Here is a 16,493-nt window from a genome sequence, read left to right on the forward strand (position 1 = left end):
GCAGAGAACACACGAACTCCCAGCGTATAAGTATTCATAAATCTTTGGCATAAACGGCTACACACACACACACACACACACACACACACACACACACACACACACACACACATGGGGCAGTTTTTTTAGCCTCTTGGTCAGTCAAATCAAGTTACCACCACCACCACTATAACCACCACCACCACCAACAACAACAACAACAACAACAAGTCAACCAAGCAGGACACAAGACAGCTTTCTCTTCACACACACACACACGCACACACTCTTGGTTGGCTCACGCACTCACGCTGACTCACGCTCACCCAACGGTCCACGGTTCGAGCCCCCTCCCCCCCCTACACCACCACCACCAGTCCCTGACGTCCTAGTTAAGTTAGTCGCCGCCAAATTCAATTACATCAGACAAGTCACGGAATGCAATATCACCGAGGAGGCATACCGTCAGGTGACACACACACACACACACACACACACACACACACACACACACACACACACACATACGCACACACACACTTAGAAACACATGCTCAAGCAGACATCCGCATACATATAGATAGACAGAGACAGATAGAGATAGGATTGAGATAGCTTGAGATAGATAAAGATAGAAAGAGTAGTTAGATGGATAGAACACACCGATAGATATAGATAGAGATAGGTAGGCATATATTGACCAACTTTATATGAAAAAATACTATCACTACAATGAAGAATAAATAACACACACACACACACACACACACACACACACACACACACACACACACACACACACACACACACACAGATGGAGAAGGATTTTAATGTTATCAGGTTAGGTCGTTTGCTTTTCTTTCTTCCTTTTTTTCAGTTTCGTCTTTTTTTTTTTCTTACCTCGTCTAATCTTTCCACTCCAGCGTCGTCAAGTCCCTGATAAAAACACGTCTAACTCCCCTCCTTCCCTCCTCCTCCTCCCCTCCGTTCTTGTTCATTCATATTCACCTTCATTTTAACTGCTCACCCTTATCATTTATTTCATTCACTCCGTACGTCAACCTCGCCTTCTGTCTCTCACATTTCCCGCCATGCACTCAACCATTTCAGACTCCACGATTTCTTCATATTTATTTTCTCAACCACCACCACCACCACCACCACCACCACCACACCTTGTTAAACCTGCCCCTTGCATTCACGTCCATCACCTTTTTTTACATACAGAGATAAGCCTTCTTTACTAACCATGCTAGTCTATATAATTAACTTTTTTTTTTCACTGTCAGATACACAATATAAAAAAAATCCCTTCCTAGTACTCATGTCCATATATTTGTTTTTGTTTTTATGTAGAGATAAGCCAATATTTTCAGTTAAGATTAATTGATATCTACCTGTAACTGATTTCACAGGTACACAAACTTCACAAACTTCATTTTCAAACCAAACTCATTTCTACAAGTAGCATTATGTCTACAGGTAACACAATCTCTACAAGAAAACTCATCTCTGCGGGTAACAATCTGAGTAGGTAACTAATTTCCACAGGTAACAAATGAGCTCTCTCTCTCTACAGGTAAGCACACCATCACAAGTGACCTCATCTCCACAGACATCACTTAATCTCCACGGCTGAAGATCTAAAGCATTCACCTTTCCACAAGCAATCTATTTCCAACCTCTTCATCTGTCCTCTCCCTGATTCTCCTTCACAAGTAATCTTCCTTTCCATAAGTAACGCATCTCCAGCCTCTTCAATCTTCTCCCTTAACTCTTCTCACTCCCCTACTATTACACTGGGCAAATTTTCCGTAGATCTTCACCCAAACCAAGATTTCCGCTGGCGTGGTTCTCATATTTCCGTGGTTTTCCGACGTGTCCACGATCTTCCAAAGCTACGGTAGATTTCCTTGAAGGACGACGGTATTACTCACCATCAACATCAGCAGCAATAACAAGAAACAAATGAGAACCACGCAAGCGGAAATCGTGGTTTGACTGAAGATCCACGGAGAATTTGCCCAATGTAATATGCTCCCTTTCCAATGCTCCCGTTCGAGGTACAGACGTGAGAGGGTTGAGACTGTACTGGTAACACTGTGTCTGCCCTTTTCCGGTTCCCTGTACTCGCTCTTCCCTCATTCCCTGCCTCCACTCCCTTCATAATCCTCCCTTATGTTCCTGCGGCTCGTGGGAATGGTTCTTAAGGTGCCCTCCCCATGAGCCATCCTGCGGTTCCTTCCTTCCTTCACTTTTTCATGGTTTCCTTCATCCATCTGACGGGTTTGCTATCTCAGGTTATGTATGTGTCCCTCCCAGCCTGCCATTCTCTGTTTGTCTTCCATCCATCTGTGTTCGTTTTTTTTTTTTTTTATCTGGTTATATTATGTCTCACTGAATGTCTGTCTGTCTGTCTGTCTCTATCCATCTGCTTATCGGGTTTTCTGTCTGTTTTTAATACGTCTTACTGCATGTCTGTCTGTCTGTCTGTCTACCATCTGCTTGTCGGGTTCTGTCTGTTTTTTTACGCCTTACTGCATGTCTGTCTGTCCGTCTGTCTATCTGTCTGCTTGGGTTGTCTGTCTGTTTTTAAAACGTCTTACTGCATGTCTGTGTCTGCCTGTCTATCATCTGCTTGTCGGGTTGTCTGTCTGTTTTTGTTTTACGCCTTAATGCATGCCTGTCTGTCTGTCTACATATTTCCCATAAGTTTTAAACCATTCCTTCTTTCATATATCTATTTGCCTGTCTATTTGTCAATATATCGATCTGTCTGTCTGTATTCTTATCCTATCTATATGTATATCTGGCTATCCATCTATTTATACATGTTTCTGTCTACCTATGTATGTCTATGTGTGTAAAGTCATGTAGGTATCCATCCATCTGTCTGTCAGTTTGTATGTGTCTGTCTATCTATCTATCTAGCTATCTGAGTGTGTATATGCGTGTCTATCTGCCTCCCTGTCTGTCTGTCATTCGTCCTAACTTCCTACGTGTCTACCTGCCTACCTGCCCACCTCTCCACTAATCAATATGGCTACCTGTGGATCTATATATAACATTAACTTGTCCTTAACCTCTCTCTCTCTCTCTCTCTCTCTCTCAAGAAATAAATAACAAAATAAGAAACAAAACAAAAGAAACAAAACAAGAAATAACAAAATAACAAAGTAAATAAATTTAAGTAAATAGGAAAAAGTAAAATAAAAATAGTAAATAAAATAAGTAAATAATAAATAAATAAATAAATGACAAAAAAGACACGTTCGGAACAGATGTAAAAGTTCGCCGGGAGGTCAATTAAGGGGTCATTGAGGGGTCAGGTCAGGTCAAACGCGTGTCACCCCATGTGGGAGGGAGGGAGGGAAAGGCCGGAGGGAGGGAGGGAATGAGGGAGAGAGAGGGAGACATAAATGACCAATCAATCCATCTCTTTCCCTCCCCTGGCCCAGCTGTTGTGTGGTCAGAGAGAGAGAGAGAGAGAGAGAGAGAGAGAGAGAGAGAGAGAGAGAGAGAGAGAGAGATTATTGAAAAAAGGAAGAAAACGAAATAAAAAATAAAAAATAAAGAAATTAAAAGAGAAATAACGAAGGGAAGAAAAAAATAAGAGGAAAAAAGAGGAATAATTAAAGAGAGAAACAGACACAAAGAAAATTATGAAAAAGGAAGACAATAAAGCAAAAAAGAAAAAAACAATAAAAGGGGAGGGTGTTCAGAGCTATAAATCTCGACGCATACAGGTTCGGATTCTTCTTCTGAATGTGTTAAATTTAGTTACGATCAGGGAGAGAGATTCTAACGCTACTTGTGACTCATCTCTCTCTCTCTCTCTCTCTCTCTCTCTCTCTCTCTCTCTCCCTCCCTGCCTCTCTCTCCAACTCTCTCTCCCTCTCTCCCTGCCTTCTCGCTTCGCCGGCCCACCACCAGCGGCGCCACCATCCACCGCCACCACCACCATCACCACCACCACCACCACAGCAGCTGCCGGCATCCTATCACCACCATCACCACCACAAGTTCGGTTAGCCGCTTCCTTCCTTCCTTCCTCCTCTCTACAACAACAACAACTACTACTACTTCTACTACTACTACTACTACTACTACAATGTTAATATATATAGATGCATCATGTCGGACACTGCGAAGTATATTGTATGTTAGCTAACTACTACACTACTACTACTACTACTACTACTACTGCTACTACTACTTCTACTACTACTACTACTTCTTCTACTATCACTACTACTACTACTACTACGGCTTCCACCACCACCACCATCACCCCAATTACTACTAAACTACTACTACTACTACTACTACTACTACAATCACCACCGCCACTACCACACCAGAAGCGACGATAAAATAAATGTTATAACGAAATGTTCCCGGCAGCTGACAGGTGGTTAGTCTCTCTCTCTCTCTCTCTCTCTCTCTCTCTCTCTCTGAAGTCCATGCGTGTTGACAAGATAATACGCAGATAAACGCACGCACGCACACATCCACCCAAAAAAGATTAAAAACAAAAAAAGAAATAAAAAGAGAAATCAATGGCACGGGCTGGAAACTAAAAATACACAAGGAAAAACAGGTATATGTGAATGTTCGTAACCGTGAAAAAGTGGAAATAAAAGAGAACAGGTGGAGAGGACGTGTAGTATGTTATGGCGATGGGAGATAAGGAAAATAAAAAGAAAACAGCGTAAAATACAGAATATGCGTAGAGTGAAAGAGTATATAACGAAGAAAATAATGAAGGAAGTATATTGAATTTGAAAGACGGTATTAGTTATAGGATTAGGTAGAAAAAGGATAAAAATAAATAAAAAGCAAGAATAAAGTAAGATAAGTAATAATAACGGATGAAAATAGTCAAGAATAGAGTTAGATAAGGAGGAAAATCAATAAGTAAAGAGAAAAGTAAGATCAAGGAAGAAGAAAATGAGAAGTAAGAAGAGAGTAAGATAAGAAAGTAAGAAAAAAGAAATGAGAAAGACTAAATTAAGTAAGAAACATGAGGAATAGGATGAAAAGAGTAACATGTGAAGGAAGAAAAAAAAATATAGATAAAAAGTCAGAAATATAAAGAAAATCACAACGCAGGAATGAATTAACGAAGAGAAAATAAAGAAAATGGAAGAAGAAACAAATGAATAACGAGGATGATGATGAAAAGAGCAACATATGAAGAAAGAAAAAAAATCAGTATAGAGAAAAGAGTAAGAAAAAGTAGGACATGGGAAGAAAATCACAACGCAGGAATGAATTAACGAAGAGAAAATAAAGAAAATGGAAGAAGAAACAAATGAATAACGAGGAGGAAGAAAAGAGAAACATATGAAGAAAGAAAAAAATCAATATAGAGAAAAGAGTAAGAAAAGTAAGAAACGGGAAGAAAATCACAACGCAGGAATGAATTAACGAAGAGAAAATAAAGAAAAACGAAGAAGAAACAAATGAATAACGGGTACGATGGATGACTAAGGAATCTCTGTTGTGTGGGTTTTCAGTTTTATTTTTTTTTACTTTTATTTCTATTTTTATTTCTTTATTTTTGTTCCTTTTTTTGTATCTTCGTTTCGCTTCGCTTCGTCATCCGGTGGGGAAATTATTTTTCGATGGATTCACTGACTACGAAAAAAAATATACATGGTGGAAATCGTGTATGTGTGTTTGTGTGTGTGTGTGTGTGTGTGTGTGTGTGTGTGTGTGTGTGTGTGTGTGTGTGTGTGTGTTGGTAGGTAGGAAGGTGAATGAGTGCGCCCTCTGTGTGTTGTGAATATAAATAACAAAGAAACACACACACACACACACACACACACACACACACACACACACACACACACACACACACACACACACACACACACACACACCTTCCTACGACTGCCCATTACCTTTGAGCCAACTTCCAAACACACACACAAAAAAAAATAATGAAAGAAAGAAAAGAAAAGAAAGACACCATTATACCAAGACCTTCAGTTCGTCAGGTAAATATATCCCTCTGTTAATTTACCCTTACCCGTATTCGTCCCCCAGGTGACATTAAGCCGTGGCCAGGTAAACCCATCATTAGTCAGGACTCCATCAAGACAATTTTCCTTATATTTACACAGGCAAGGGTTGTTTTTATTCTTTATTTTCCTAGTTATGAACCTCAACAAAATATAAGCTACCTTTTTTTCTGATCTTTCCCTCAATATAAACTTCAACAAAATACAAACTGCCACTTACTTCATTTATTTCTTATTCTGAACTATTTGGATAATTTATTTTTTATATTTTTTACCTTTTAAGTTCCTATCTATTATTACCATGTGCATTTTATTGCGTTAATAGTCTTCTTCACATTTACAAACGACGAGAAGATTATTTTTTTTTCTCTTTCTTTAATAACTTTCTGGTTGTATCTTGCATGAATTCAACTCGCCACATCTTTTTGCTTCTTCTGACCTTGAATTTAAATGTACGTGTTATATTATTACTCTTGCGTATTAATAATAAATTCCTCCATTATTACAGGCCAGGTGTTCTCTTCTTACGTTCTTTTTATGCATGCTCGTCTATTAGTTGTTGCTTTTTTTACTTTCTTGTGGCTTTAGGTGTTATATATATTCGTTTGTTTTTTCCTCCCAGATAAATAATTTTGGTTCATGCTATCAACTCCTTGCCATCGACAGCATCACCATCATCACCACCATCATCACCATCAACATCACCACAGCACCAGCAGGCTCACCACATCACCGCCAGCATCACCACATCACCACCAGCATCACAACATCACCACCAGCATCACCACATCACCACATAACCACCACATCACCGCCAGCATCACGACATCACCACCATCACCACCATCATCACCGCATCACCACCAGCATCAAGGCATCACGACCAGCATCACCACATCACCGCCAACATCACCACATCACCACCAGCATCACCACATCACCTCCAGTATCACCGCATATCCACCAGCATCACTACATCAGATCTTCGTTTCTTGAGGGGATCAACAACCCTCTTCATGCATTCCATAATTACACGAGGTATTTTTATAAGAGTATTAATTATTTTCCTTGTATTGGAGTCACAGAAGCTATTTACTCCTTATTAGAATTCCATCCATTTCGTATTAGTTAAGTTTACGGTGAGGGAGACAGTGCAAGAATTAATCAAGAGACATTGCAAGAAACTCCCACAACATTCTGTCCCAGTGCGGTAAGACAGACAACATTGGCGAAGGGAACAACTAGAAGCACCTGCAACACCCTGTCCCAATGAAGGAAGAGAGAAAGTTAAATCAGTGAAAAGAGAATGGAAGGAAAATAAGAAAAGAGCAACATGAGACGAAGGGAAAAAGAGAAACAACCCCAACACGCTGTCCCAATGAAGTAGGAGAAGGTAGTCAGTGAAAAGAAAATGATAGGAAAAGAAGAGTAACATGAAGAAAGTAAAAAGTAAGACGAAAAGGAAAAAGCAACTCAACCAAGAAGAAAGTAAGAAAGCAAATGTTGCGGAAAGAAAAAGAAAAAAGTCCCAATACAGTAAGACAAAACCTTGCAGAGAAGACCTATCAGCATTTTTATTTTTTTTCGTTTTGGCAACACTGCTTTCAAGACCCACTAACAAACAAACAAATTCAAGGGACATTCTGAATCAACCTTTTTTTCATTTGTGTTGTGTTCCTCCCTAGTCCACACACACACACACACACACACACACACACACACACACACACACACAGCCCTTGAGTCCCCCACAGCTAAGGGTACCAAGGGCCCTTCACCTGCAAACCACCTCAAGTATTCCAACATTCCCTCCTCCTCCTCCTCTTGCTTCTCTTGCTCCACATACTTTTGCTCTCCCCACCTAACCTCACTTATCCATGAATTTATCCAACCTCTTCTTGAACGTATCCAACACCAACTCCATCCCAGCCAAGCTACCTAAATAACTGTTAATAAATACTAATACACCTTTAAAATACCAGACGTGTGTGTATGTGATGTTTTTCTTACTGTCATTCACGTATATCTAAAGCATTTTTCTTTTTTATTCAGAGTAGGTAAGGAGAGTCCATTTCAGCCTTCCCCGTATCGCATTCATAGCACACAATGGACGTTTTAGGGACTCTGGGAGCATATCTCAACCTTGCCTATCTGCTGAGCCGTTTCGGGAAGCGATTCTAAAGTTTTCCATCCAGCGGCGAGCGAGTATGAAAAGTTTGGTGGGAACGGAGGCCCGGGTTTACCTCTCACGACACACACACACACACACACACGACAACTTTAAGACGAAAACGAAAGAAACACGAGATGAGAACAGGAATAAGACTGCAGAAAAACGTATGGAATGGAAGTACTGAGGCTAGGATGGTGCATTGACCTACACACACACACACACACACACACTAACAGCCCACACACCCCACACAGTATATAAGTAAGTTAGTATACCCAGCACACACCCACACGCAAACACACACACGCACACACGAAACAGGCTGCCATAAACCGTGTGGCGTGCAATTTATAAACTTTTCCAGCCCCGCCGCGCCACGACACATCAGAGAGAGAGAGAACGGCAGGGACCAGCAGCAGGGCGAGACTCCGAGGGATAATAATTGACGGCTAAAATGTGTCACGCGGGGCAGGTTAAACAAGACGGAGGGTGAAAAGAAAAAGAGAGAAAAAAGAAAGAGGCAGTGACTACTAACTGGATTAATCGATCCGCGCTCATCTCTTTTCATACGAGGCTTATAACCACAACCAAGGACGAAGATGTAGAGGAGGATGGATAGATGGAGACACCACAACAGAGGAGAATAATGTAGAAAAGGAAGGATGGATGGATGGAAGGAGAAACCACAACGAAGAAGCAGAATGATGTAGAGAAAGAATAATGAATGGATGGATGGAAAAAACATAACGGAGGAGGATGTAGAGATGGATGAAAAGATGGACAAGCGAGGATGAATGTTGGAATAGTATTAACAGTTTGTATTTGGATTTCCTCCTCCTCCTATTCGTCTCGGGGTCTTGAAGTTCATTGTGATCCTAGGCTAATATAGAAGAGAAAGGAGAGTAAATAGGGAAGAATTCTTGGAGAGGAAAAAGACAATGCTAGGTTAATATAAGAGAAAAAAGAGGGAAAAAAAGACAAGGATACTGGCTGATACAGAAAAGACAATGCTAGGCTAATATAGAAAAAGAAAAAGACAAGGTTAGCCTAATATAGAAGAGAAAATAAAGTAAACAGGGAAGAATACTTGGAGAGGAAAAAGACAATGTTAGGCTAATATAAGAGAAAAAGAGGGACAAAAAGACAAGGATACTGGCTGATACAGAAGAGAAAAAAGACAATGTTAGGCTCATATAAGAGAAAAAAAGAGGGAAAAAAAGACAAGGATACTGGCTGATACAGAAGAGAAAAAAGACAATGTTAGGCTAATATAAGAGAAAAAGAGGGAAAAAAAGACAAGGATACTGGCTGATACAGAAGAGAAAAAAGACAATGTTAGGCTAATATAAGAGAAAAAGAGGGAAAAGAAGACAAGGATACTGGCTGATACAGAAGAGAAAAAGACAATGTTAGGCTAATATAAGAGAAAAAGAGGGAAAAGAAGACAAGGATACTGGCTGATACAGAAGAGAAAAAAGACAATGTTAGGCTCATATAGAAAAAGAAAAAAAGACAAGGTTAGCCTAATATAGAAGAGAAAGAAAAAGAAAAACGATGAGGATACTAAGTTATAATAGCAAACGAGAAAAAAATCTTTGTCCATGTTAAAAAATGCTCGTTTGTTGAAAAAAATGACAAACGGACAGAAAAACGAATACAACACAAATGAGGGCGATATATAACACTGGAAAACACTGAAAGAAGTTTGTATTGCATGTTGAGTTTGTGTTGCGAGACGTTGACACGCAAACTACCACCCACCGAACCACCTTGTTAAAAAGTTCGTTAGGTAAAAAGATACGAAATAAAGAGAAAAACGAACAGAACACAAATAAAGGTGACAAACAACACTGGAAAACACTGTAAGAACTCTGTATTGAGCTTCCCGGTTTTAAAACAAGAGACGGAAACGAGTATAAGCGAAGCGTTAAAAAGTTCGTTAGGTCAAGAAAGACACGAGAGGAAAACGAACAGAAACACAAATAAAGGTGATAAATGACACTAAGAAACACTGAAATAAGTTTGAATTGCATGCTGAGTTTGTGTTGCGAGACGTTTTAAGACACGCTAACTACCACCCACACCGAAATGCCTTGTTAAAAAGTTTGTTAGGTCAAATAAGATACGAGAATTGAAGCAAAAAACGGACACAACACTAGACAACACTGTGATAAGTTTGTGTTTCGCTTCCCCGGCTAACACAAGAGTCGAACAACCCGGCAAACTACCACCCCCAGCTAACCACCTCGTTAAAAAGTTTGTTAGTTTAGACAGATACAAGAGACGAAGAGGAAAGCGAGCAGAACACAAATGAAGGTGACAAAACAACACTAGGAAATACTGAGACGTTTGTATTGCTGCTGCATGTTGAGAGTCGAAAACCCGGCAAACTACCACCCAGCGAACCACCTAGTTAAAAAGTGTGTTAAGTCAAAAAGATACAAGAAACGAAGAGAAAAACAAATACAACACAAAATGAAGGTGACAAACAACATTAGAAACTCTGTAAGAACTTTGTATTGCGTGTGGAGAGTCGAAAACCCGGCAAACTACTACCCACACCGAACCACCTCGTTAAAAAGTTCGTTGTAGTCATGACACGGAGAGTAAAACGAAGATAACACAAATGAGGATGAAAAATAATAATAAATAAAATTTAAAGACGTTTGAATTGAGTGTTGAGTTTGTGTTGCGAGCCAGAAAACACCCGCAAAACTACTAACACCGAACCACCTCGTTAAAAAGTTCGTTAGTCATGATATGGAGAGTAAAACGAAGATAACACAAATGAGGATGAAAAAATAACAAATAAAACTTAAAGACGTTTGAATTGCGTGTTGAGTTTGTATTGCGAGCCGGAAAACACCCGCAAAACTACTAACACCGAATCACCTCGTTAAAAAGTTCGTTAGTTTAAGATATATAGATGAAAACGAAGAGAACACAAATGAGGATGAAAACTAACAATAGATAACACTTAAAGACGTCTGAATTGCGCGTTGAGTTTGTGTTGCGAGCCGGAAAACACCCGCAAACTACTAATCTCACCGAATCACCTCGTTAAAAAGTTAGTTAGGCAGTTTCCTCGTTACCTGTGGCTAGCAGAAGAGCGAGGGCGAGGGCTTTGAGGGCCATGGCGATCGAGGTGCAGGTGGGCACAGCACGGGACAGAGCACTAGGGGGTACAGCTCCAACGTGAGGCACAACCACTGACACCGGGAGTTCAGAGGAGCGCGGCTGACAACCACCTTCCCCAACCACTGACAAGGGACGACTGACCTGCCGACGTGCGCCAAGTTAGCCAACCGCTACCGCCACGGCCTCACCCTCCCCTGCCCCCGACCTCCACCCCTTCCCTTCCCCTTCCCTCTCTATCCTACACGGGTGACACCTACCAATAATTATCCCCCATTTATTAATCGCATCTGCCTTAATGTATAACCCGCTTGTGGTTGCCGCCCGGCCGGGAAAGCCTTAGTCCAGGGCTTGTGTTAAACAGTTTGAGGGGGGTTAGCGGCGTGTCTCCTTGGGGTAGCACAGATGGGGTGATGGTTTGCGTTGGGAGGAGGACGCTTCGGGGTAAACTATCGGGGTGGGGAAGAGGTGGGGGGAGCGAGGAAGGAGGAGGAAGGTGCTAGGGTGCTTGACGGGGAGGGAAGGAAGGAGAAGCACTCGTAAGCTATCATAAGGTGGGGAGGAGATAGGAAAGAAGGGGAAGGTATTCTGGGGTGCTGTATAACGGAGAGGAGAGGGAAAAGAAGCAGTAGAAAGTTATCACGAAGTTCTACGGAGCAAGGAAAGAAGAGGAAGATTTTGAGGTGGTATAAGACAGTACGAACAGGGAAAAGAGGCAGTAGAAAGTTATCATGAAGTTCTACGGAGCAAGGACAGAAGAGGAAGATTTTGAGGTGGTATAAGACAGTACGAAAAGGGAAAAGAAGCAGAAGAAAGTTATCACGAAGTTCTACGGAGCAAGGACAGAAGAGGAAGACTTTGAGGTGGCGTAAGACAGTACGAACAGGGAAAAGAAGCAGAAGAAAGTTATCACGAGGTTGTACGGAGGTAGAAAAAAGAAGAAAGGTGCTAAGGTACTATATGACGGTAGGAACAGGAAACAACAAGCATTCAAAACTTCCCATAAGGTTTCAGCCGTGGTGGAGGCGGTCTGGAAGGTGCAAATAAGGAGCAATGCTGTAGATGAGAGAGAAAGGGAGGCCGTGAAGAACTTGAGATTAAAAGAACTTAACAGGAATGATGTGTGGAAGACAGTACAGGGAAGAGAAGAGTTAGTAAGCGATTATGAGGCGTAAGAAGTGAGGAAAAGTAAAGTAGATTAGGGACAGAGGCTAAAGAGTGCCAGAAAGGAATAGAACGGCAAAGGAATGATGTTTTAAGCATGGTACAGTAAAAAGAAGCATAAGTAAGCGATCATGATGTGAGGGAAATAATGAGGATGATCTAGAAGGTGAAAATGAGGGATAGTGAGGTAGATGAGAAACAGAGAGACTAAAGAATGCCAGGAATTATGTGTTTTAAGCATGGTACAGTAAAAAGAAGCATAAGTAAGCGATCATGATGTGTGGGAAATAATGAGGATGATCTAGAAGGTGAAAATGAGGGATAGTGAGGTAGATGAGAAACAGAGAGACTAAAGAATGCTAGGAATTATGTGTTTTAAGCATGGTACAGGAAAAAGAAGCATAAGTAAGCGATCATGAGGTGTGGGAAGTAATGAAGATGATCTAGAAGGTGAAAATGAGGGATAGTGAGGTAGGAGAGGGAGTGGGAGACCAACAGAAGGAAGGGGAGGAAGTTAGCATGTGGGAGGAGGGGGCGAGCAGCAATATCTAATCTCCCACAAAACCCAGATTATGTCCCCCGTGTTATATAGTCAGTTTGGGGGAGAAATAAGGTGAAATTATATGACTTGAGAGGATAAGATCTGATCCGCCCTGTGTTTAGATAATTTGTGAGCTGGTGAACCCTAATCGCCCGCGTCAAGATATGATAAAGGTTCTCCCTCCACGACACCTGTGTAGAGTATGTGGAGGCCCAGCCAGGCACAGGTATAGAGAGCAGGTTAGGTCACGGGTTAGGTTAGGTTAGGTTAGGTTAGGCCAGGGAAGTGAAGGAAGAGAAGGAAAACTATCAATGTCAAGCACTTCACGACACCTGTGTATAGCATGTGAAAGCCCAGCCAGGCACAGGTACGGAGGGCAGGTGAGGTCATGGAAGGAATCACATATGGAAGAAACTAACCAATGGGCGTGTGTTAAGGGAATGAGGTGAAGGAAGGGAAGGAAAACTATCAATGTCAAGCACTTCACGACACCTGTGTATATCATGTGGAGGGCCAGCCAGGCACAGGTACGGAGGGAAGGTGAGGTCACGGAAGGAAATACGTATGGAAGAAACACACGTGGGTTAGATGAAGTATATGTGAAGAAAAGCACAATTAATGACAAGTAACGCAAGAAATACTCAAAAAACGCATCACAGATAGAAGAAAAAACATTTGAAACTACTACTACTACTACTACCACTACCACCACCACCACCACCACTACTACTACTACTACTACAACTACTACTACTACTACTACTGCTACTACAAATATTACGTGATCTTGCATGTGTCAAACAGCAGAGAATGGCGTAACATCAAAGGAGGGTGGAATTTACTCTCTAGACTGACTGTACATAGATAACACACACACACACACACACACATATATACACACACGCAAGAACATTCAGTCAGTCAGTGGGGGTGTTGGGCGGCCCCGTGCCAGGGTTCACAGGTTAGTGCCAAGTGGTGCCAAGTGGTCCTATTCTTGAGGCACAGACAGCCGGATGCAACGCCCAACCTGCCCAGGAGAGGAAGGCAAGTGGGAGGCAGAGGTTCGCATTCTAAGAAGCTTCCACCTCTGACATCAACTATTTCCAAAGGCCAAAAAGGAGATTAATCGCGTCCTAATGAGTGTTTCTATACGTTCACGGCACAGAAGAATGATCAGACTGCCACCAGGGTCATAAAACAATATAGCCAAATGCCCAAAACTCCTAGGAAAGCTTTGTCGAATGTGTGTGTGTGTGTGTGTGTGTGTGTGTGTGTGTGTGTGTGTGTGTGTGTGTGTGCTTGGGCTAAGAAATGTTTTATAGGAATATGGCTCATCAGACCTTCCCACTCCTCCATCCTTCGGGGAAACGTGTGAGTGTAAGGTTATTTCCGACGCGCCTCCTCTGATCTTTCGCCGCCCTCGTTTGTTTGACACGTATGCAAGATCACGTAATAGTGGTATAGTGGTGGTGGTAGTAGTAGTGGTAGTAGTAGTAATAGTAGTAGTAGTAGTAGTAGTAGTAGTAGTAGTAGTAGTAGTAGTAGTAGTAGTAGTAATAAAGGCAGCAATAATAATAATAATAATAATAATAATAATAATAATAATAATAATAATAATAATAATAATAATAATAATAATAACTGCATCATTGTCTTCGTCTTTCAATTAGGTGTGTCTTAGTTACTTGGAAATATACGTGTAAACACGACCACGTAATAATAATAATAATAATAATAATAATAATAATAATAATAATAATAATAATAATAATAATAATAATAATAATAATAATAATAATAATAATAATAACAATAATAGATATTTCACGCACCTATACGTTATTACATTTACTATTACGCATTTCACACAGCTGTCAGAGTTGTCTCGTATCTGGCGTGTGTGTGTATGTGTGTGTGTGTGTGTGTGTGTGTGTGTGTGTGTGTGTGTGTGTACTTAACTAACCTTGCATATTTTTTTTTACACACGCCAACACCATGCATACGACCGTCACACACACACACACACACACACACACACACTCACGATTATTGTAAATGAAACAGCGTACCCGACAGAGAGAGAGAGAGAGAGAGAGAGAGAGAGAGAGAGAGAGAGAGAGAGAGAGAGAGAGAGAATCCCTGACACCATGACCACCAATATATACACCAACTGGCCCACTGCAGCATCAATATTTCAGTGCGTGCGTGTGTGCGTGCGTGCGTGTGTGTGTGTGTGTGTGTGTGTGTATGTGTGGAATCAACCGACCGACATCAAGTTTTCAGTACACACACACACAGAGAGAGAGAGAGAGAGAGAGAGAGAGAGAGAGAGAGAGAGAGAGAGAGAGAGGAAGTGATATCGGGTGCAGAAACTTTATATACGTAGAAGAATCATATCAAAGTGTCTGTCTATCTGTCTGTCTGTCTGTCTGTATGTATGAGTGTGTGTATGAATTGTGTATGTATGTATGTATGATTGTGTGTGTATGTATGTATGTATGCGTGTGTGTATGTGTGTTGGTGTGTATGTATTCCTCGTCTCAATCTCGTCTCCCTCAACTCGACGTACTTTCCCAAATTAAACGCAATTCCCTCGTCTCTCGTGATATGTTCCGCCTCCTTCTTCCTTTCCTCCATTCTTTCTCTCCCCCTCCCTCCCTCCTTTGCCTCCTCCTTCCTCCTTTCCTTCATTCTTTCTCTCCCCCTCCCTCCCTCACCTTCTCTCTCTCTCTCCCCTTTTCTTCATCTCTCCCTTCCCGGCTCTCTTTCTTTCTTTTTCCTTTCTCTTACTTCCTTCTGGTTCTTTCTTGTTTCCTTTCTCTCCTTTCCTCATTACTTTCCCTCCCTCCTTGCCTTATTCTCTCTCCCTTCTTTTCTTTTTCCTCTCTTCTTTCCTCTTTACCTTCGTCCTTTTCCTTCCTTCCCTTTCACTCACCTCTCCTTCCCTCTCTCTCCTTTTCCCTTTTATTTCCTTTCTTTATCGTCATTTTCCTTGTACTCCTTCCCTTCTTTCCTTATTTCTTCTCTTCCCATCGCGCGTTCTCTTCCTCTCCTTCCCTTCTCTCTCTCCCTCTCTTTCTTTTTTCTCTCTCCTTTCCTTCGTACCTCACCTGCTTGCTTCTCTCCCTCTCTCCCTTCCTTCCTCCCTTCTCTTTCCTCCTCCATTCTCTCTCTCCTCTCTCTCTCTGAAGGAAAGAGAAGAAAGAAGGAAGGAGGAAGGGAGGAAGGGAAGGAAGGAAGGAGAAGAAAATAAGGAATAGAAGGAGGAAGAATGAAGAAGTAAGGAAGGAAGGAAAGAAAAAAGGAAAATGGAAGGAAGAAAGAAAAGTAAGAACGAAAAATGTAACGAAGAAAGGAAAAAAAGGAGGAACGAAGAACTCAAGGAAGGAAGGAAGGAGAGAAAGAATAAAGAATGTAAGGAAGGAAGGAAGGAAAGAATGGCACCTCTCACGCTTATAATCTAACTTGGGATCTC

The sequence above is a fragment of the Eriocheir sinensis genome, chromosome 9 (assembly GCF_024679095.1).
Source record: "Eriocheir sinensis breed Jianghai 21 chromosome 9, ASM2467909v1, whole genome shotgun sequence".
In the NCBI taxonomy this organism is placed as follows: Eukaryota; Metazoa; Arthropoda; class Malacostraca; order Decapoda; family Varunidae; genus Eriocheir; species Eriocheir sinensis.